Source organism: Chlamydotis macqueenii, chromosome 5 (genome assembly GCF_036417535.1).
Source record: "Chlamydotis macqueenii isolate bChlMac1 chromosome 5, bChlMac1.mat, whole genome shotgun sequence".
Taxonomy (NCBI): Eukaryota; Metazoa; Chordata; class Aves; order Otidiformes; family Otididae; genus Chlamydotis; species Chlamydotis macqueenii.
Window position 1 is genome coordinate 36,783,127 of NC_141560.1, and position 24,471 is coordinate 36,807,597.

The following is a 24,471-nucleotide window of genomic DNA, read 5'->3' on the forward strand; positions in this document are numbered from 1 at the left end:
ATTGTTGCCTCTCTTTGTTTAAGGAGGAACTACATATAAATTAGGAGATCATTGGATAATTATGTTATTGTCAATTTTCTTAACATATAGAACCTTTGTATCTTATTTCATACAGCTGGTACTTATTTCTTCCTCTACCACCTGTTTTAATTCAAGTACATGAGCGGATGATCTAATTTTTACTTCATGGCAAGACTAGTGGTCTTCACCTCAGTGTTGTATTTTCCTCTAAAATAAAATTCAGCCTCCTGAGCTCTGAGCCACACGTGAAATTGTATCAAACTTTTTTTTGTTGTTGTTGTTGTCTTCAGTTAACTTCGGTACTAGCTGAAAATGTTCTCGCTAGCATGCACAAGTGTGCCGCTTGTTATGAGGGAAGGGAAAGAGGGGGAAAATTCGTATCTTTTGCACACAAATGGTAGTGCCTTCCACAGTGGGTCCTAACACGATGAGCCCTTGCACTGGCAGAGCACAGTTTTCAGTGTTGGTTAGGAAGTAGTAGAAAATAAGGTGTATTTGACATCCTATTTCAGTTACAGAGGATTTTTAGTAATAAAGCAGATGTGGAATTTGTTTTGTCATGCTGCTACATGTAAATGACATATATGCATATATACATGCATTCTTGGGCAATTTTGACGTAATACAAGTAATATTTTATAATTTATACTTCTGAAACAATAGAGGTACAGGAATAAGTATAATTGTTGCTTGAGATTCACAGAATGAATGCGATAGGTACATCTTTAATAATTACTATCTAAGTATTGAAGTCAAGGCTGTTTCAAAGGTCTTAAATTTCAAGCAAAATTTGTCTTTTGAGTGGTTGGGTTTTTTTTTCCTTTGAGAATTGTATGTGGCTTTTTGAGCTGCAGATATACTTTTGTGCTATATATAGGTTGGGTTTTGCACCTCTGGAGTTTACTTTCAGAAAGGATTAATTGCCTTTGCTGTAGAATGATCATTTTCCTTGCTGTTTACCAAAAGTGATGGAATCTTCTAGTTTCCTTCCCTGACCATAACTTACATAAAGAAGATTGTAATAAATTATTGTAGTCTGCAAAATAAATGAAATAGATTTCTGTTGCTTACAGCATAAGCATAAGTGACTGCAATGTAGCCATTTTTATCACTCTGAAAGATAAAATAAAGTCTCAAAGCATGTGTTAGGTCTCAAGGATTGTCTGTGACACTTGCATGACAGATTTTAGTGCAAGAAAAGTCTGCTTCTTCCTACCTAATGGTAGCAATGTATAGACTCTGTTTTGTCTTTCCAAATTGATATTCTTGCCGTAAGAGTTCTTGCAAAATGTGTAATAGTATGAGTGATTCTCCAAAATGAAGAAACGATCTAAGGCTGTATTGTTCAGCCCAGCCTTTTGTAGATGACTCTGAGGTCCCATGGCATCTGAATTCTTTGTTACGCAAAGATAAATGCAAAGGACAGTGTGGAGCTGAAGCATGGCAGTGCCAGCCAAAGAGGTGTTTTAACCTTTCTAGAAATAAGAGTAAAGTGTAATTAAAATCTTTAGAGTATTTATCTAAGATTTTAGCCTATGATGATACTTGAAATAGCAAAATAATATTTGATTCGTCCTCTTACTAGCTTAATATTTACAGTTTAGGATTTTTTGGGTGCTCATTTGCTCTGACTGTAAAGAAGCTACCTGTTTTCTTTGTAACCTAATATCAGCTACCAACATCAGATTTGCATAAAAAACTCTAATGCTTTCTCTGCAAATTACTCTGTCACTCTAAAGGTTCACAGGGTATTTGTAATGTATGATACTAATAAAGTAGTTTAACAAAGAGTGCAAGAGATTTTAGGTTCATTAGCATATAAATAGATAATCAGTGTATACTTTTAACCGGAGTTCACGTTACTAGCAGATGATGGGTTAGCAGCAGAGGTTGAAATACAGTGTAATACACCAAGAGGATAGTACAAAAAATTTAAATGGTTTTAGATTAGAATAGCTTGACACATTGTGTAAAATGCATTTGGAATGGTGTCCATTTCCTATGAGACTTAGCTACTTCATACAGTTTTCTAAGCTGCACTGGCATCTCCCTTGTTGTTTGCCTCTCTTAATTCCATCACAGACAACTTCTCTTTTGCTATTGCAGAAGGCTTTTTCTGCAGGATTGAAAGTGTGTCTTTACATGAAATGAAACTCTATAAAGATAGCATTGTAGAGTTTTTTAATTAGTGTCTGATTTATATCAAGTGTGCCTAATTGTTGGAGAAGTCTTTTTTTCCCCAGTTGATTTCCCAGGTAGAGCTGTCTGGACTTTGTAAACTCGTTGTGCTTTCAATTATCTTGTCATTAGTAATAAAAGATCTACTGCTCAAATCTGGAGTTTGATTATCTCTTTGTGTATTTTTTTCACTCTGTCAATGAAAATGGAAATGTTGCTTAAGAAAAAAACCAAGCATATCAAAGAAATAAAGTGAGGAGTTGCTGACTGGCTGTGGGCAAAGAAAGCATGCAACAACTTTAAAATTAAATCTCATTTTGTAGTTAGTTACAGAAAAGTTGAATTTGAACAAAAAGTTGATTTAGAAGTTCTACTGAAAAGGTGATTTGAGAATTAACTGCGGTTCTTTATTCATTGAGGCTGATCACAGAATCATAGAACAGTTTGGGTTGGAAGGGACCTTTAAAGGTCATCCAGTCCATCCCCCCTGCAAGGAGAAGGGACATCTCCAACCAGATCATATTGCTCAGAGCCCCATGATATCTCTGCTGTATACGGTGTCCAGTTTGGGATACAAAACTGGAAGATATAGAGGTGTATAGGAGAATGGCAAGAGAAGGTGGTTAGAAAGTGCAGTGTATGACAGGTGTTACTGATTTAGAAAACAACAGCACAAGAGAGGAAGTATGAGCTGCCTACAGTATATAAAGATTATTAAAGGAACTGTTCTTTTTGGCTGATGAGAAAGAGTTCAATTTATAGCAGATTAAATTGTTTGGATAGTTGGAAAAAATACTAAATGTCAGTTTGATAATTAAGCTGGAATCCATTGTACAGAATGTCAGGGAGAGCCCTACAGATTATAGTCTATGTATATTTGATCATGGTTAAGTGTAGAGAACACTAAGGGCAACCTTTTTTTTTTTTTTTTTTTTTTTTGTCCCTTTTTTTTTTTCTTCTATGAAAAAGGTATGCATGCTGGCAGTTTGGCATCAGCAAAGTTAATATGAGCAAAAACCAGGTGGAACTTACTTTGGTTGCTATATAGGTAACTTCATGTGGCTATCAATATTCAAAGCCAATGATTTGGTTTAGATGATGCACCCCCTCCCAGCCCTGCCTAGCATTCCAGTAACACATAAAAAAAGACTTAAAATTTTGAATTCCACAGAGGAGCTTTATGTATATGAGAAGACTATAGGTGTCTTTCCATGAATGGTCCTAAACAACAGAGCTGCAGACAGCAGGCAGGGGGAACTAGGCTGGTGGCTCTTGGATGGTGGTTCAGATGTTCTTCAGGCTATATTCAGCTAAGGTAAAAAGCAATGGAACAGCTTAAGATGTTAGCAAAGTCCTGCTTCTGTGGGGAGATCTTTGAGTCTCTATAGCAAGGCAAAATTTCTTAAGCTGGTACTCAAGGAAAGACTGAGAACTGATTAATTAATTTGACTCCTTGCTCAGGAACAGGCCGAATGCTACCATCTTTCTTCCCCTCTTCTCCACATTGAATACCAGTCTGTGCTTAGGAGAGAAACAGGTTAGATAGAATTCAATATAGCTATCACCTGAAACTCCTCCTGGATTCTTTACTACTGAATTTCTTCTAGCTCTTAAGTTATTTAAATACTCACATGAAGCACGAACCATCAGATCATTAGAGGGTTAGATATACCTCTACCTACTTCAAGCAGGTCTATGTGTAGACATTCCCAAATTTTAGCTCTTAGTGTCGCTTTATAAGATGTTCCTTTTAGCTCTAGCCTGTATGTAGACATAAAGTTTATAAAGTATTTGTCTAGACAGAAAGGAGAGTGCTTTTAATCTTTCTGTGCAATTCAGTAGTGGCAGCTGCATATAATCACTGATATGCATTTATTTTGGAAACATCTTTGGAGCTTCTTAGAGATGAACAACATCCAAGAGATTCTGAATAATTTCCTTCTTTCTAGGCAAAATCACATCATATCTGAACTGTTATTTCATATCTTCAGATTAACTGACTTCATTTAAGAGAAGGTTGATAAATCTAAAAGGTAAGAACAGGAGACTTCTGTCAGGAGATCGAAAGTTGTTCTAATACCTATATACTACAGAAGCTTTTATTTTAATAAAAGTTCTGAGACGAAAGTGTTATTTGCCTTCCCTGTAATTATATTAGAAAGGCAACCAAGGTGTTAATAATCCACAAGTTTAACAGGTCTGTGTTAGAAACTCCTGCATGAACTTTGAATTCCATTTATCCATGATAGAAGTCTGACAGACATTGTCATTGACACTGCCTTGTATTTTACAATCTGAGAAGGAGGAGCTAGATACTTTATTGGGAAGTAGTTGTGAGAGCTTTGGAATTTGTCACTGAATCTTAAAGACTGAAGATGATGAAGAAATTATTGAGGAGCTCTGATTTTGTTATCTTACTGAAGACACAAGCTATACTGGAGGATTGAAGACCTGATAAATACAACTTGAAGATTGTGGATGTAAAATTTCAGTGTCTGTCTTCATTTGAAGGAACTTATTGTTCAGTAGCAGTTGTTGGGATGACTGGAAGTATTGTAGTTCATTTTTTCTGGGTTTTGCTTGTCACTTGAAAATCATTAGCATATTTGGTCTTGATGAAGGTTACAAATCCCATATTATGATGATATCGGTTCTCTCCTCCCCTTTGTGCAGCCTTTCTCATCTTTCAGTGTCTGTTATAATATGAGTGTCATGCCTGTTTCTTTTGTTTAACTGCTGGTCTCAGTAATGCAGCATAGAGAGGAAACATTTCTTTAATCCTATCTGCTGTTATCTTGTTTTGGAGCAGCTTTCTAGTGGGAGTTCATGCTCAGTTGTTTGTCTGTTATTTGACTGTATTAGCACAGGTTTTCCCTAAAAGGCCTGGCTTACAAAACTACTTTTCTTGTCTCTCTTCTTTCCTGTTAGTGAGCTCATCTGTAAGCATCAAGTGACTTCATCAGATGGACTTTGCCAGGACAATTGCAGGACTCGCTATAGTATCCCAGAGTGCTCTGTTCTGCAGAGGAGCAATACTGAGATGTAACAGAAGTGCAGCCTATTTTAAGTACAGCATCTAAATGAAAAAGCTTGTACTTAGCAAACTTGCAAAGATCTGACACCTACCTAAAGTAATTGATGATGATGATGAGTGTCATCTAATAAGCGCTTCTTAAGGTTGCTATAAATAGGATTGGCCTCATGCTATTCTCATTGGTTTCTGATCGGTCTAGGGGAATGAGTGAGACAAGTCTTTATCTGCTTCAGCTGCAAGCAGAGTTTACATGTGCCCTTGGAGATAATTAAAATATGCTTAGCTTAAGTGTCCAAGGTTTCTTCTCAGGCCACTTTCCCTGCTTGACTTTTCTGTAGTCCAAACAGACTCCATCAAATGTAACACGGAGATAGTAGTTCGCTAGTTTACATGCCAAATAATTTCTACCTCCAGTCATATGAACAAGTCCCTAAATGTTTTCTACATACATTTTGTAAGGGGCTCTCTAGGCATAATGATTATCTGAGGGAAATCTACTTTTCTATTTCATTGAAGACCTTCTCCATTATTTGTGCTTCAAGAAAATAATTTTCTTAACGTACAAGATTCCTTGGCAATTTGTAGCAAAAATTGCTAATATTACATGCATTTTTCTTTGGCTGTTTAGGCTTAATGACTCATAAACGTGTAGGAACAACCTCATCTGTCTGAAGCAAAACCTTAGCAGCAGTCTGTGGCAAAGCAGAACATAAGAAAAATGTCTGTCTTAAGCACTTAGTAACTTTCAACTCTGAATTTTTTTTTGTCTTGCCTCAAAGCAGTCTCCCGTAACCTCTTTAAAGCTCCATGTCAGTTTTATCAACGAGTAGTAGTTACATTCAGAACAAAGTTATCTTCTTTCATCATATGATTTCCAGATTCTTAGAAGGAGTTTTCTTCCTTTTGCACTTGCAGTGCCCTGTGATAGATTGCAATGGAGAAAATTATGAGCAAATCAAGTAACTGAAAAGTTGGTCTGAAACCTGGGGCTGTGCAGCCCCAGTGCTGTGTCTGGGTTGATAAGCATTGCTGAGGGGAGATGGTTGTTCGCTTGCATGGCAGCTGCAACTTGGGTGCTCACTCTGGCTTTTCAGTTTTTAGTTTTAGAATTAGTTCCAGTACTTTTCTGTTGTGCAGGGCTGCACTGCTTGAAGTTTGTTAGCCAGGAATCTCTATCTACATAAGAAGTTCAGGAAACTTTACTTACAAGATCTGTAATTGGAGATCCTCCTTGTTGTTAGGAAGTTTCAAATTTAATGCATTTGATATGCACTCTTTTATGGAGCTGCCCAAAGAAATGTTTGTTTTCTCTGACTTATTCTGGAGCTAACAGTTATAAATGGATATATGGTGTTTGTTGGATTAAGAAACATCATAACTGGTTATGGAGATTTACTAGATCCTTCACTTTCAGGGTTAAAATTTGGGTTTTTTTATTAGATGTACTTAAACTTTCATTTATAAATGAAAATGCTGGAAAATATATTAACAAAGGTTCTAAGGAAAACCTGTGTCCTTTTTGCTGTTTTACTATATTTACTATCTGAAAAGAAATATGTAGGACACAAGTTGGAAAATGTTGATCAAGTTTCAATCTAGACAGTTTCACAAAACTGGTTAAAAATTGTCTCTATGTATGTTTTTAAACTTTGATTTTAAAAGTGTCCACTATGCTTGCCACTTAGAATTCATGCTGTTTTTTTTTTCTGCAGTTGCAATTTTTAAATCCTTTTATCTTAATACCTTACATTCTCCTGCTGTACAGGAAAGAGCCTTAATACGAAGTAGTTCACTACTTCCCATCAGCAGGCTGATGTTTAACCTGGAAAAGTTTCTGGAAAGCGAGGTCGCTTCGGAAGCCAAATGCCACAGCTGCTAACCTCACCCTCATTCCTCCTTTCCTTGAGCTTTGATGTCCTGGTGTGGAATATGCCTTTGGTCAGTTTGAGTCAGCAGTGCTAGCTGTGTCCCCTCCCAACTCTTGGGAGGGGACAGCGGGGGAAAAGAAAAGGCTTTGATGCTGTGCAAGCACTGTTCAGCTATAGTTAACACACCCATGTTTTATCAGCGCTGATTTAGGCACAAATCCAATATGCAGCACCCTACCAGCTGCTGTGAAGAAAGTCAACTCCATCCCAACCAGACCCAGTACACATCAGTAATATTACAATTGTGATTTTTTTGCTTTGCATTTGGAAGGAATATAGACAAGACTCCTGAATGTCTGGGTATATTCAGGATCAGACCAAAATGACTTTATATAGAACAAGTAGGAAAATGGAGTATGTAATAGGTACTGTCACAGTCTGAGTTAAATATCGGAAGACTTTTTTTCTGTGATCATTTGCACTAATAAATGATAAGAATAGATTGGAGTAGAATGTAAAGTGTTCATTTGGTTGAATATGATTTTACATCCCACCATTTGCTTCTGCATTTAATGACATAGCAGCCCAGCTTCCTGGTCAATATTCCATATTTTAAAATCACAGTCCAAGATTCTTTTAAAAGCTTCTTGTATAATGGTGGGAATTTCTTTGAGGGATTATGCTGTACATGTCTTGCCTTTCTTGATCTTCTAATTTCAAGCTTCTTGTGGAGGGGTCTTTTTCTGTTGCGTTTGCCCTTTTCTTCAGCTTTCCACTCTTTGAGGATGTGTGATTCTCAGAACTCCAACAGCCTCTTCTAAGCCCATTTTGCCACCTCCAGGATTCATCCGAATCTCAGCTAACCTGATTCTTCACCTGACCTCATTCTTCCTGACTGTGGCCTTTGTTTCTGTTTATATCCAGATCTTTTCTGATTATTTAAAGGGACTACCTTTTCATGATGTCTAGACATTGGAAAGAAATATATTGTGTGATTCTACAGGAGAGAGGTGGTCCAGTGCTGATCTTAGGTTAACCTACATCAGTGCATGGTTCTCTGAGAAGATCCTTTTAATACTCAGCAGCGTATTAAATGTATTTCTGTACTCTCAGAAAAGAAAATAAGATATGAGGACTTACTGAAAAAAAAAATAGAGAACAAACCAGAAGACCTATTTATATGACTGTATAAGCTTACGTCTGGACTACTGTATTAGCTTCTAAAAAAGGTATGGTATGGATCATAAGAATAAGCAGAGATTTGGAACAGCTTCCACACAAAGAGAAATTAAAGAGACTAAACTTTTCACTTTAACCAAGAAAGAACGTATGGTGGAGTTAGACAGAATGAATAGCATTTAAAAAAAAAAAAGTCAGAGGCAGTTAATTATTCACTGTTTTTCACAGATCAGAAATTGTGACAGGACAAAAATTCAGACAGCAGATTTGAAATGAATAAAAGTACATTCTTATTCAAGTGTAGCAGAACTGAATATTTCATAATTGATATAACATCATGTGGAAGCGTGGAGTATAAATGATAGATACAAAAAAAGGAATTAAACTGATGGACCTTCTGTGACTGTTAAAGCTCATGGTCTGCGTGCAGTGTCTAGGTCAGCAAAGCTCCTGAACTGAAGATGGCAAAAGGCAGTAAGTGTGAACCAGGGGACAAATCATGTGCTATGTCATATGTTTGTTCCCTAAGCATCTGTTTCTCAACACCAGAAACATCATACTGAATTGTGTGGACCTTTAGACTGAGCTAGTATGGCAATTTTTGTATACTTTTTTTTTGTATACCTTTTTTTTTTGTATACCTTTTTTTTTTTGTATACCTTTTTTTTTTTGTATAGCTTTTTTTTTTGTATAGCTTTTTTTTTGTATAGCGCTTTTTTTTTGTATAGCGCTTTTTTTTTGTATAGCGCTTTTTTTTGTATAGCGCTTTTTCTTGTATAGCGCTTTTTTTTTGTATAGCTTTTTTTTTTTATAGCTTTTTTTTTGTATAGCTTTTTTTTTGTATAGCTTTTTTTTTGTATAGCTTTTTTTTTTGTATAGCTTTTAGGAACAGTAGTTTCATAAATAGAGGAGCAGATGCGAGCTTGAAATATTTTTCCATGGGGTCAGCAAATACTTGTCCTTGAAGGTAGAGTGGGCTTCCCTGATAGGGCTGAATTTAAACTTGGAACTCCCGGTAATGGACGAACAAAAGCCTCTCAACAGGAGCTGTAATAATTGCTACTCAGGAGAAAATTTTTCTCCTCTAATCTCACTGTTAAAAATGACTAAATATTCTTCTGAAATGCTCTTTCTTCTGAAAATCAGTTGTGAGCTGACCCCTAGACATGAGTCTTTTTGTGGAAGAGAATAAATTTTGTCAAAGCTATAAATACTTGAAAGAGTGCCTTATTTGGAGAATACTTATGTGAAATTTGTGTACTTATGTGCAGTATAGATTAAGTTAGCAGGGGAAATGGATCATCTACTGAAATGTTATAATAGAACACTTAGCTTCGAATATAAAGAAAGCCTTTACTACACATCTTAAGAATGATTCTGACATTGAGATACAGAAAATTGCTACCTAGAGATGTTTTCATGGTTTTATACAATACTCACTGTATTTAAATTCTAGATTGCCCTCATAATTAGAAGGAATTGTCCTGCCATCACTGTCGTGGAGGACTCTTTAAAATCACTTTATTTTTACCCTGTACAGCACAAATCTGTACAGATAGTGGCTTAAGAAGGAAGAGGTATAGGTATCCCAAGATAATTTTTGTGTTGCTTTCATGTACGCTTTTCTCACCTTCTTTCACTGTAACTTGAATTTTACCATGGGTTCTTCACTTATGCTTTTCCCCTTTATCTGTGCTAACATATAAACATCACAAGAGCATAACTAGACTGTAAGTATACTTTCTGAGGGTGATGACAGCCTTGAAGTACAAAACTGACATATCAAGAGTCCAAAAATGACCTCAAGTGATTTTCCGCAGACAGTTATTTCAAAGAAACACAGTTATATTGCAACACTAAATGCTTCCCTTTACACCCTTACTAATTCTGTTTTAAGCTTTCTACTTTTTCTTAGCTACAGCATCTTTCTTTTTACCTCAAATTTAAACCCCTTCATTGTATTCCAATAGACATTTTTATTCTATAACTATTGGTTATTCACTTTCAGATATGAGAATGCATCTTGTCTATTAATTGATATTTTTCATTGGAAATACAGTGTTTCTGTGAAATTTGTTGTTGGTGTCATTTTCAGATAGGTGATTGTTTTAGAGAATGCAGGAATCTCTGGAGTATCATTTGACTGACATGATTGGATTACCTGTTTAAAAAAAACGCATTAAGAGATCTTTTTCTCCCTCAACCCCTCTTCATTCAGTCTATTTCTCTATTTTGTTGCAGCCATTCTGTACAATTACTGTGCTCTATAGCTTGGTACAGTATGTGGAAATGTTCAATAGCAAGTGTTTAACTACAGAGCAGATGATAGAGGGACTATTAAATGTGGGAATGCAAAACTGGAATGTCTCTTCTCCATTTTAACAAAGTGTATTTCATTTGTTCATGTGATTTAAAAAAAATTGATTATTACTTATTAGGTGGTGTTTTTTAGCCTACTGTGTTACATTTTTCCAAAAGATGCATTAAAAGATAGAAATGTGCTGCTAAAGTAACAATACTTTTAGTGGATCCTTTCCTCTTTTCCACTAACATTAAAAACCACTTTTCTAACAGAGCCTGGAAAGCCATTCACTCTACAGATTGCTAATAATCCAGGGAATAGATTAATGTGTAATTTTGTTTTAGTTTTCATATACAAATAAAGAGAATACAGGACAATGTGACTGAGAGATTTTTACCGCTGTAGTTCTGGGATGGCTGCGTGATTCAGGACTGAGAAGCAGAGTGTGGTACCATGAGCAGCTGTTGTGTCTATTTTGTGCCTGGAGCTCTAGCTGTACCCGTATTGTCTGCATTTCCTTTAGGAAACTCTGTATTGTGCCTACTCTGCCGCATTTGCAATGCTCTGAAAATCAGAGGACAAAATTTGAATAAATTTTAATTCAACCTATCTGTCCTGGCTCCAGCTGGGATAGAGTTAGTTTTCATGAGAAGCTGAGAGGGGACACAGCCAGGATAGCTGGCCCAAACTGGCCAAAAGAATATTCAATACCATATGAAGTCATGTTCAGTATGGAAAGTGGGAATGGCACTGGACAGGGCAGGAGATCGATACTCGGGAGCAGGCTGGGCATCGACTTCTGGGTGGTGAGCAATTAGTACTGTGAATCACACACTTAGTGTATTCTATTACTGTTATTGTGGGGTTTTTCTTGTTTTCTCTTCCTTTGCTGTCCTGTTAAACTGTCTTTATCCCAACCCATGAGTTTTGCTTTTCTTTTTTCTCTAATTCTCTGTCCTGTCCCACTGAAGAGGAGTAGTGAGCGAGCAGCCTCATGGAACTTAATTGCTGGCTGAGGCTAAACCATGACACTGCCGTAACAGTTCCATACAGCTTAGAACCTCATTTTCATATAAACCTGCGTGAATTTCGGGGGAAGATCAGAGGCTTCAGGAGTGTCATCCTATTGTATTTCAGGTTTCTGCTGCAGAGTACAAATCAGTTTGTACTCTGCATTAAAATTAAATTAAAATTCTAAGATCAGTTTTCACAGAATAAGCAACAAAACCCAGAATGTACTCATCCTGAGTGGCAACCATCCAGCCCAACCTGTCCATGCATTCACACGGGTGGATCGGCTTGGCGTTGTGTGTATAAGCAACTGCAAACTTTACTTTTCACCAACCTTTAATGAATAGATCTACCCAAAACACATCTTAAGTGATTCTCAGAATCTTTACTTACATTGCTTTATTGTGACTATACTTGCATCAGTTTTGAAAGTTTGTAAGTTAATGGTACCATATTCAGACAATATTCTTTGGGTACAGTTGAAAGAAATGATGAAATTCTGAAAACAAGAATTTTATAGAAAAATTAAAAAAAATACAGTTAATACCTTTTCTTTATACCTCTTCCTGCCTTAAGAACAAATGCTGCCTGCCATGAGCCTTAGGCACAGAGCTTTTCAAAGGCTGTGCTGCATATGAGGGGATGAAGCAACATGCTTGACAGACAGATTTGTATTTTTAACAGTATTCTCTGTATTGTTCTTCAAAAGCTGACAACATTAAAAGTACGTCCTCAAGGAATGAATTTGTGACCAAAAGCTAGATAAGAATTGTAGGCTATGTTTGTGTTCAAATAGGTGGAGTATCTGTATGTGCTTCATTAATAAATGAACTAGTAAAGATTTGGAGATTTCAGAACAATTTTGGTTTTTTTCATTTATACAGGTAATTAGGTTTATATTGTAAAAGAATTTTGTGAAGTGTGTTTTTAAGAAATCAAAACTGAAAAAAACTTATCCCCTTTTTACTAGCATCTCAGACTCAATGAGAAGTGTGCCTCCCTTTGCCTGCACGGTTGAGCAGAACATTTTAAAGATACGTACGCTGTAGCCCTTGCACTCTGAAACCTTTTAATCTCTTCAGCCAATTTATTGTTTGTGCTAAACAAAAGAGTTTCATTAAGTTTTTGTGGAGCTTGTGAATGCTTACCATGCTCAAGAGCTCTAATATAAAATAAAATTGTCTTTGGATCAAAACCCTTTTTTCCAGTCATTAGTTTTTACTATCAGTTTTTGGTACTATTATTTTCATTGTGTAAATGAAGGAAGAAATGTGAGGTGAGCAGTGCAATGACTGCAGCATGTATAGAGATACATGAGTTATTTTTAAAATACTGATTGTAGTCCAAAGCTTAGTGTAGACTGAACGAATATCCACCTTCTCAAGAAGGTTTTGTCATAGCTTTTGATTTTGGTGTCACCATGGCTACACTGTTATCAGTATCCAAGCTTTGCCTTAGCTCACCAGCTTGGATATTTCTTCATAGCTTAACACAGTGACGTATTGTGAAGGGGTAGAAGTAATCTGTGGCAAAGCTACCAGTAATTAAAAAGACTTTTTTTCTTTTTATTTCTCTAATGCAGCAATGACTTCTCTTTTTTTTTTGTTTCAGTAGCATCTTAGCTGAAGATTGCAATCACTTTCATTTCCCAACAAAGAACCAATTTGCATTTCCATTTTTAATGAGGCCTTTACACTCTAACTTCTGATGAGTTAGAACTGTTTCTGTCCAAAACATTATTTTTCTATGGAAAGACAGACTAATGAGAGCTGCCTACCCTTATTAACCAAGAGTTCCTTAGTTAATCAGAGAAATCCTTGTTCTTCACATCTTTTCTGTCTCTCTCTCTCTCCCTCAATGTTCCTTTTCATTTGAGGTAGTGCTGTATATATATATATAAAGTGCATCCTCCAGACTATGACTTTTTGGTGCTACTTTGCCATACAGAGTGGTGGTTTCATTATATTTCTTATTAATAATAATTTCTTAAAGTAATAATAATAGTAATTTCTTAAACTAATAGCTTTTTACTATTTTTTTTTCTTCAGCACAAGACAGTAGCTGAATATATTTTTCAGAGCTTAGTTTCCTGGATTATTAGTTACCGTAATAGCAAGCTTTTGTGTCACCCTGTCCTCTGTAATGCTATTTAGCTGGTTTACAGAAGCCCTATGTTGGAAACATCATTGGAGAAGCAAGAAGAGATCACTGAAACTTTGGTAATCATTAATCAAAAATTATTCAGGCACTCATTAAGGGCAAGTTTTGAAACTTAATGTATTTGGAAAAGAACTATGACTGTAAGTATATCTGCAAATGAGTAGGCATCTGTAGTGTCATCATATATATAATATAGTGTTTTATATATATACACAATTACAGTGTCATAAAGCAATATGAGTTTCTTAAGATACAAGAATATTGAGTACTGGGAAAGATCAGATCACTGATTGCTTTATGACAAGGAGATTTGTGTACATTTGACTGCTTCCAGAGGTGATGTCCCTTCTTTCAGCAAAGTGGGACTCCATGCTGGTACCTGTCCTTTCTATCTCAGCAAAAGCCTCTCTTGAGGAAAGACTTTTATCAGAAAATTTCTTGACATTCTACTATTCTGGAACAGGAATGAATGATGAAATAATACACGCATATACGTTATCACTATTCAGGTTTTACAGCTACTTCTGTTCTTGCTTCGTTTAAAATCACGTGGAAGAAAATACTAGCTGAAAATAAGCCACCTACTGCAGTAGAAAACACAGGAGGAAAATCTCAGTCACTGGAGGAAAGGATCGTACTGTATGTTCCTCAACCTTGAGAAAAGGAAGATGAAGGTTGAAGGGCTTTGTGCTGGACAGAAGGGAGAGACTAGTCTTGGAGAAATTGCTAAAAGTGAGTCGCACTGACCAGAATCTAATAATAAAGAGCCTTTCTAAACACTCTATTTCACAGCTGTAGTTCGTATTTTCAAGTTGTAGAAAAGAAAACTTTCTCTGAGTGGTACTGTTGATTAGTTTGTAAAAGGAAAGGTAATGTCATGGAATAAGACAAAATTTTGTTTTACAGCTGCTATTAATATAAACGTCTAATGGGGGCGATAATACGTGTGTGTGTCTGTGTTCAATGCTGCTTGTGATTAATGGAGAAAAACTGAATGGATAACTTAAGTGTTAATATGCCAGTGTGATCAAGTGGGGCTAAAAATACTGATCAAACACAAACAAGCCTTAAGTCCATGAGGAAGAGGAAAGCAGATGAACTAAGCAATAAATATTTTGTACTTGGCCAGTAAAAATGAGTGAAACGTTGAATGTGAAATTAAACCAAAAAACGAGAAACCATAATATATGATTTCATGTCAAAGCGTTCATAAAATCTTTCACTGAGGAACTTCGATGAAATTTTGTGATGTATGACTATGTTCATTTTAATTGAATTACATGCTTTGGTGAAAAAGCTTCACTGGTAAATTATTGAGTAGCTCTTAACCAGGTTTTATACGAAAGATCTCCAGCTGGTATAGATGAGTCATATTTGCTACTAACAACTATTCGTTTAAATCATTCTCATGAAACAGCACACTGTTTCTAATTGCACTGTTATAACATGCAGCATATTTTGTACATTTTATTTTTAAATTATATCGTTCATCTAAATTACATCTTGGCTTGTTAATAGCTTTTTGACAAAGAAGGATGAGCAAGTACTCTGTACTCTGAGCTGGCTGGTTGTAACGTAGATGTCAGTAGCACGGTGCTGAGTACAAGCCAACATGCTTTCCCTCTCAGCGTGCTTTACTGGATGTGGCTCAGTGCCACTCTAACTGGTACAGAGTTGGCTGCAATCTTGTGTGGGATGCTGATGCAGCTCTCTGAAAATAACAGATAGACAGACTCAAGATTTTTTTTTTTTCCTCCTTAATCTCCTACGTTTAATAGTTCAGTTTTTAATAAAAGCTCTGAGAATTCTACTGGAAGAGGTCAAAACCATTTAAAAACAACAAGTAGCAAGCTTGCATTACAATGCAACATTCGAGTATCTGTCACTAACAATTGTTCAGAGTTAGGATTATTATTTTAATGAGAAGATTACCAGTGCTTTATACTTGTGTTAAAGTAATTTAGTGCAAAAATGTGTCAACAGACTGAATTACTGTGTAAACCGAAACTCTCCCAACAATATACAATCTTCCTGATGTATTTCTAAATTATAGCTACTTACTCAGCTAGTTTCAGAAGGGGGAAAGATTGGGGGGGGGCGGGGAAGTCGAGTGGACTGGAAAACCTTTATTCTGTGTTTGTGCTCATGTATGTATCAGTGCTGTTCTGAGGATGAAATTGAGCTGGGGCAGGAGTAGAAGTGCCAGTAAAGCTACAATACTGCGTGAGGTGTCCAACTGTAGAAGCTGAAGGTGGCAAGTTGGAGATCATTTTTTTTTCTGGGATGGAAATTATGTTAGGTACTGCCTGACTGTAGGAAGTACTAGGGGAGAATCTCAAACAACAATTTTTTTTAAAAACAGAAATAAGTATCTTCCAACCAGCCATATACCACTGTCTTATTTTTCAGAGAGTAATTAATGACTGAGAGATCATAATGTTACATTATCAACAGTATCTATGTATTTGGTTTCTTCATCCTTTTATTTTCATACACAGTTCATTTTACAAGTCAAAATTTGGTTTAATGTTATTTGCTATCAATGCAAACTCAACTTGAAATTTAAAAATCCACCTGCAGAGTTTGTCTTAACACCATATGTGGCAGAATTGGAGTCACTGCGCTCCACTGTAAAGAATTGGCCACTGTGGAGAAAAGATCAGCTGAACTGTGAGTTAATCAATAGGTGTGACAGAAAGATAACTTAGGAATTAACATTTTTAGGTATCAGATACTCAACTTTAACTTTCTTTCATTTGTAAAAGGCTTCTGCCACAATTTGTTTATTCATGACAAATGGTTTTCAATTTGTTACAAGTGAGTTCTGGACAAATTATTGTATAATACAGTCTTACAAAGGTGAAACAAATTGTGAGAGGATACTTCTACTGAATATTTACTTTCCCTTAATTAAGATGAAAGAGGGTGTCCTGTTCTTTGTGCTAAGGCATCTGTAATCTAAGCTTCAGAGTATGAGAAGTCTGTTGGCTTTTTTTTTTTTTTGAAAGCCATTTACTGTAACTATTTTCTGATTTATAAAGACAGCTAAGTGTGCACTGGTAATCATGTTTCTCAGCTTTGAAGAACACTACTGAATTAGGAGAAGCCTGCCTTCTTAGCAGCTTAAGCTATACAGGCACTGCAGCCCTGAACCTATCTTGACACTTACCTAGGGTAGCATTATGCATCAGTGAGCATTTAAGTCAGGTGATATGACTGGAGGAAATATGAGCTAAAACATTGACTGCTGTTGTGAAGGGGTAGCACCACTATTTGCCCTGACATGTTTTAGATTAAAATATAGCTGACAATACAGTTTATGCTAAAATAACCTAGTAAAATCTACCCATGGTCTTCCGCTGAGGATGCAGGGGGAAAATCTGGTAAGATACAAAATCTGAAGTTTTTTCTTAATTTTTAAATGGTCTTTGGTCCACTTGCTTTCTAGATCTAACTTTTAGGTTTTAAAAGGAAGAGACGGTCCTATTAGTTTAATTTTGTTTGATTTGATGGATATGTACTGAGCCTTCTTCTCAGGATAGGCCTTTCATTCTTTCATTGCTTGACCTGATGCAAACAACCTATCTTTAAGCTCTTTGATCACAAATCCAAAATAGAACAAAACCTTGTAAAGCTATTAAATTGTTGCATTGTCAGCATAATATGATTTTGCAGTTTTAACAGAGGTTAAGGTCTTGAAATGTATTCTGCTGACATTATCTACAGTGGTTTCTCTATCAGTTCTTTAAATGTAATGCTTGTGAATAGGAGGAGAGTATGGCCATGCGTTTGTAACTCTAGAATCTGCTATTTTGCTTCTTCAGAATGTGAAGCTAAACAAAAATTTCTAAAAACAATATTATCATCTAAAGATATGCATTCTGGCTTCAAAATATTTTTTTTCAAGTTTTTTTTTGTTTGAGGTATGCATTTTTTTCCTCTGGGGAAAAAACCTCAAGCTTCATTCATACAATAACTTAATATTCCTTAAATGGTTATAAATTAGAGTAATAGCACAACAGTAAACAAATTTGAATTTATATTCTTCAAGAGTTTTTTGAGGGCCGTGTATTTTCAGGTTCTTATTAAAGGCTTTAGGTATACTATGAATTACAAAATGTGTGTTGTCATCACAGTTGGTTTTTTTTAATACTTTTAGAAATTACATGTAATGAAGATACTCTTTGTTTTAAGTGTATCTTTTTTTTTTTAAATGTACCTAAAAATGGCCAGAATTAAGAATAAGTTTGAAACCAAGCGTAACGTATTATTGGATTTATGGGTACTGATCTTAAACTGTTAGATGCAAAGAACATTGTCACATACTTTTTTTTTTTTTTCCTTCATAGAATAGTTTGAGTTGGAAGGGACCTTCAAAGGTCATCTAGTCCAACCCCCCTGCGAGGACAAGGGACATCCCCAACCAGATCAGGTTGCTCAGAGCCCCGTACAACCTGACCTTGAATGTTTCCAGGGATGGGGCATCAACCTCTCTGGGCAACCTGTTCCAGTGTTCCACCACCCTTATAAAAAAAAAATAATCTTTCCCTTATGTTTCTTTTAGTTTAAAGAGTCCTGTTGCTACAGGCCCTACTAAAGAGTCTGTCCCCATCTTTCTTATAGGCCCCCTTTAAGTACTGGAAGGCTGCAATAAGGTCTTCCCAGAACCTTCTCTTCTCCAGGCTGAACAACCCCAGCTCTGTCAGACTCTCCTCATAAGAGAGGTGCTCCAGCCCTCTGATCACCTTTGTGGCCCTCCTCTGGACCTGCTCCAACAGGTCCCTGTCTTTCCTGTACTGAGGGCTCCAGAGCTGGATGCAGTACTCCAGGTGGGGTCTCACGAGAGCAGAGTAGAGGGGCAGAATCACCTTCCTCAACCTGCTGGCCACACTTCTTTTGATGCAGCCCAGGATGCAGTTGGCTTTATGGGCTGCAAGCACATGTTCTCAACTCATATTGAGCTTTTTTGTCAATCAGTACCCCAAGACCTTTTTGGCAGGGCTGCTCTCAATCCCTTCTTCTCCCAGCCTCTGTTGATACTGGGAGTTGCCCTGATGCAGGTGCAGGACCTGCTTCACCTGGTTGAACCTCATGAGGTTCCCATGGGCCCATTCTTGAGCTTGTCCAGGTCCTTTTGGATGGCATGCCATCCCTCAGGTGTGTCAACCTCACCATTGATTTTAGTGTCATCAGCAAATTTGCTGAGAGTGCTCTTGATCCTACTGTCCGTGTAATTGATGAAGATATTAAACAGTACTGGTCCCGGTACAGACCCCTGAGGGATACCACTCATCACTGATTTCCATCCAAACATTGAACCATTGACCGCTACTCTCTGGATGTGACTATCCAGCCAATACCTTATCCACTGAACAGTCCACCCATCAAATCCAATTTAGAGAAAAGGATGTCATGGGGGACAGTGTCAAAGGCCTTACAGAAGTCCAGACAGATGACATCCATAGCTCTTCCCTTGTCCGTTGTCGTCACTCCATCACAGATGGCCACCAGGTTGGTCAGGCAGGACTTGCTCTTCGTGAAGCCTGCATGATTTTTTTTTTTTAATTTTTATACTTATATTGTTTCAAGAAAAGAGTTACTATTGTTCAGGTTGTAAGTAAAAGATGTGTGTGAAATATATGGTGCTAACTAAAATCTGCAGGACCTATAAGTTACTGATATGTTGTAAGCTGAAATAGACATATCTTATGTTGGTCTATTTTTTTTAATCAGATTGGAACTTTTACTTTAATTTCAGTAGAGTAAAAATTTTTATTTTAGTTGAATTCACTGTTCCAGCATTTTTTTTGGTTAGAATATTTAATTATCACACTACATAAATAGACTGTAAGCATGTAACATTGTATACAAAAGTGAATTTAAAATTTCATATATTCACTATTTAATTTTGATGGATTTGGTGCATAATCATCTTTAAATATCACTATTCCAATATTGGTCAACTTTATGTAAACAATTAATTACGGAATCTCATCTGACCTATAGTCATAGTGAGGTTTTTTTATTTGTTTCCTTGTGACTAGTTTATATGAATTTGGCCTGAGAGTTTCCCTAGGTTTCTATAAAGCAAAAATGTTTCCCATACAAAGACAGGAAGAAAACAATGAACAAACAGACAATGTAAAGACTATTAGAGGACATGTAGGACCAGGTAAATCCAGAGACTCTTCAGGATCCTGGGAAAAAGAGAGAGCGCTGTTTTGCGTTTTATTCCAATTGTTAATCATCCTTTGAGTTACTTTTCTCTGATGCTCTGTTCTGCTGCTCAATTTCTATTTTTCATGCTTTCCATGCTGCCTTGTCATCCTGCCTTTCTATTTTTTTTTTTTGAACTTTCACAAGTCATTTGAAATAAAACGTGATTTGGCAAGAAAATGGCAGTTTCTTACAGTGGTTTATTCATAAAGCTCAGGTATCTTTGTACACAAAGCTCTTCTTTTTTTTTTTTTTTTTTTTTTTTTTAATCAATGTCTGAGGATTGTGCATATGCTGTACAGTCCTCAATACCTGTTTGCAGGTTGAGTTGTCCTAAACATCTTTGATTTGCTTTCTGCCTCATGGCTCAGGAAGCACTGTGCAAAGTGTTAGCAATGTTAGTGTTGGTCGTGTTAGTCATTTGTCTATTGATAATTAGGTATTTAGCCTTATAATTAATATAAGGTGGTTGTAGGGGTACAGTGCTAGGAAAACCTATGGTGTTTAATCGCTTCCAAAGTGAATCTGTGATCGCAGTTAACATATTGGTTATTTCAGATGCCTAGGAACACATCTAGGCTATCTGTGGTACTTGCCGGTAGGATTGCAGGTTGAGTGTTTTTCAAGACTATTTGCCAGGTATATGAAATTGATTGTTAGTGAGAAAAAGGAGACCATCATGGGCATGCTGGAAAATAGGAGGTCTGTACTGCTTTTATAATATTTTTAAAGCCTTTGTCGAGTTACCATTTCTGAATACATTGTTACACGGCAGAGACTTCTAGACTAAATTTCTGCTTTGGAAGAGATACTCTCCTGTCACTTCTGCTATTTTTACCTAGGCAAATTGGCCAGGGCTCACTGACACCAAATATACATGACAGCACTTCAAGTTGCTTATTTTACAGAAATGTAAACTCCAGGATTCACTTTATCTATTTTTAATGCTACTCACTTGTGCTGGAGCAGAGCCTGAGGAAGAGATCAAATATCTTCCTCATTTGTGTTCTTCAGCTTGGGGATGGCTGGAGACATGCTGAAGTTATCAGGAATGTTATGGTCAGTGGGAGCAGTAATAAAGAAGAAGAAGAGAAGGGCTTCAGCAAAACAGAACTGTTCTATCTAACTAGATTGCAGGAGAACATAGCTGATAATGACTTACAAGGTGACTTAAAATTGCAAGCAAGGAAAAGTCAATAGTTATATTTTGCCAGTGGATTATGTTTGTGCAAGCTATTTAGAAATCAGAAGTAGTAATTTTTTTTAAGACCTGAATGAAACAAAATGCACAAATCCACATTTACTCAAAGACCTCTTAAGTTGTCTAAGATTTGCATGTCCCCTGCCTACTATGTTTCTGAATATTGAAAGAGTCAGGTTGTAATAAGTTGTGATGTGAATAGCAGAGACAATACATCAGTAGTGTTTAAATTCATCTAGAAACATTTTGTTGACATTTACATGATCAGATGCAAAGAAAAAAGGGAATGACAACTACAGAAAACAAAAATAAGAGTGCTGAAAAACCCTTACAGCCAAACCCAAAGAAATGTACTTGAGGTTGAATCTTACAGAAGTATTTTACAAGTAACACTAAAGTATGGATTATGACTTAAAAAATAACTGTAAATTGTCTGGAATAGAGGTAACTGTATGAGACATGCAATAAAATCTCACTTTCAGCATTGTCAGTAATGCTGTTTGTATATAGAAAGCTTCTTCTAGGTACGAAGAGGGATGGATCAAATATGGAATTGTTTTGTTCATATGACTGTTCCATGGCTGAAGAGATTTCCCCCACGCCCCCCACTTTCCCCTTCACATTCCCTCACGCAGCACAGAATATGCTGGTTTTGTGTAGCAGTGGGGCTACGGTGGCAGCTTCTCCAAGAAGCTGCTGGAAGTTTCCTCTTTGCCTGGTGGACTCGGTCGGGTCTAGGGCAAACCCACTGCTGGCCGAGGCAACTGGTGACAGAATGTTCAGTGATGGTGTCAGTGATACTGTCTTTAAGAAGAGGAGGAAGTGAAGAAGCTGAAACAGGGGGCAGAGAGGGAGATGCGAGCCTTGTGGGCCTTGCAGGCCTCACCCTCTGGCCTCCTGCCGGGTGGCCAACTGGGCCTGACTTGGCCTGGCTCAGCTGCAAGAAGTGAAGAGGAGATGAGATGTGAAGAGATCCTGAGAGGTGTCTGCCTGAGCCTGATTGTGAAAAATGTCTTGTGAGAGGAAGGGCTGCAGACACCAAGGTCAGTGAAGGAAAGGGAGGAGTAAAGTCGCTCCTGGCAGAGATTCCCCTGCAGCCCGTGGTGCAGCCCATGGTGGAGCAGGCTGTCCCCCTGCAGCCCATGGAGGTCCACGGAGGATCAGAGATCCACCTGCAGCCCGTGGAGGACCCCATGTTGGGACAGGTGGATGCCTGAAGGCGGCTGTGGCCCGTGAAGGGCCTGCGCTGGGGCAGCTGTTCTGGAGGGACTGCACCTCGTGGAAAAGGACCCCATGCTGGAGCAGTTCATGAAGGCTGCAGCCTGTGGGAGGGACCCCACATTGGAGCAGGGGAGGAATGTGAGGAGTTCTTCCCTCAAGGAGGAAGGAGCAGCATAAAGTGACAAGTGATGAACTGACCATAACCCCCATTCCCTGTTTCCCCTGTGCTGCTCAAGGGTGGGGGAAAGGTGGTAGAGGTAATTTGAAATGAACTTAAGCCCAGGAAGAGGTGAGGGGTCAACGGAACTTGGTTTTCTTCTCTCTCATTATCCTGCTTTGGTTTTATTAATAATAAATTAAAATAGTTTCCCCCAAGTTGAGTCTGTTTTACCTGAAGCAATCATTTCAATGATCTCTCTCTGTCCCTGTCTCAAACCTTGAGCTTTTTGTTATATTATCTCTCCCTAATTCTCTTAGAGGGTGAGGAGAATGAGTGAGAGGCTGTGTAGCTTGATCCCAAGTGGGGCTAAACTATGACACATAACTGAAAAAACCCAGTTGAGTCGGGTCACTATTTTAAACACAATTAAGTTCTCCCATTTAGGCCACACATGGCAATACATGTGTGTGTATCTATATACAAACATATTAATATATTAAGGAAAAAAAGAAACAACAGCAAATTTTACCTCTGAATTTAACTGTCTTGAGAAATATAGACATAGCAAGACTGCCATGAATCATATACTGGATTATATTCATACTTTATATCTCTGGAATGTGGTGGAGGGAAATTAGACATTAGAGCTTTGTGAAGGTGAAGTATTGTGTGGACTGGTGTGTTAGCCCTTCTGGATAGCTTGTCTCTGAGACTCCTCTGTCATTCTTATAATTTCAGAAGTGTACGATTTTTAAAAGAACAAGTTATTTAAAAGTTCTGACAGTCTTCCTCAAATGTTGTGATATAAATTATAAAGAACCAATTTGATCTAAAATCTGGATTGATCAGACCATTTCACATACTCTCCACATTTTTTTCTTCCTGAGTTTGAAGTCATCCTGCTCTCACCTTTAGTTCTTATTGGTGTTTTTTGGAATGAAGAGATATTTTGGATGATTTTTTGCCTGATCATAGAACGTACTCTGTTCATTTTAACCTGCAATTCATTCCAGCTTACTCTCCAACTTCAGAGGTCCCTATGTTTTCATTGTTCCATTTTTCTGTTTTACGTATCTCAGCCAAACTTTCTCTCTCTTTAAAATAATTATTTAATATTTATTAGCATTGGCATAAGCATGTATGTGGACTTTTTATGTTTAAGCATGCTTCACAAGCATTCATCAAGCGTGTGCACGTGCTTGAGCATCTCAGAAATGGAAGGGAAAATATCCACTGAAGTTATTGGGAAGAAAATGATGATATTGTAGTGGGGTGTGAGAAGCATATACATGGTTAAAACTTGAAGACTTTGCAGTGCCATGTTTTTTAAATTAGCTTTTATTGGGTACTAAAAGTCTGTGGGGGAGATGACCAGTGCTAATTTATAAGAAAATAAGCCTTACTGTTTCTACTAGTTGTGGGCCAATTTATTCTCCTAGGGGGAATCTTCTTTTTCTTAACGTTTGATTCATATGTTCTCTGTTTTACATTTGGGTAGAAGCAAGTAGAGCTCAACTGAAATGAAAGGTGTGTCAGCAAAAATAGCATTATCCTCCTGTATATATTTCTACAAGGTCTTATGGTAATGTACCAGTGGAATCTTTCATTTCCAAGCAGATCACTGCAATCCTTATCATATTGTCTAAATCCATTAATTTGCAGTTGCTTCCAAGATAGGCAAAAGGTCACTCTCAGGCACCCAAAAAATTTGCTTTCAGATGAGATAGGTGAGGATTTTGTGACAGGCAATTGCTAGCAATATATATGCAAATACTCTGTATCTCTCCTAGGTATGTACTTGCTGGAAAAAATGCAAATGCATACTTTGCCCTACCATAGTATTTCCTGTAGGACAAAGTAAGTTCAACATTTATTATTGTCTTGGCCCTTACTATAAATACTTCTCTTCATACCGTGTTT

General features: G+C 37.1%; 1 protein-coding gene across 17 annotated transcripts in view; it reads left to right on the forward strand.

Annotated features, from left to right (window-relative positions):
• The window catches only part of GPHN (gephyrin), a 313,321-nt gene that overhangs the window by 93,353 nt on the left and 195,497 nt on the right, over positions 1-24,471 (forward strand). The gene's annotated exons all lie outside the window — the stretch shown is intronic.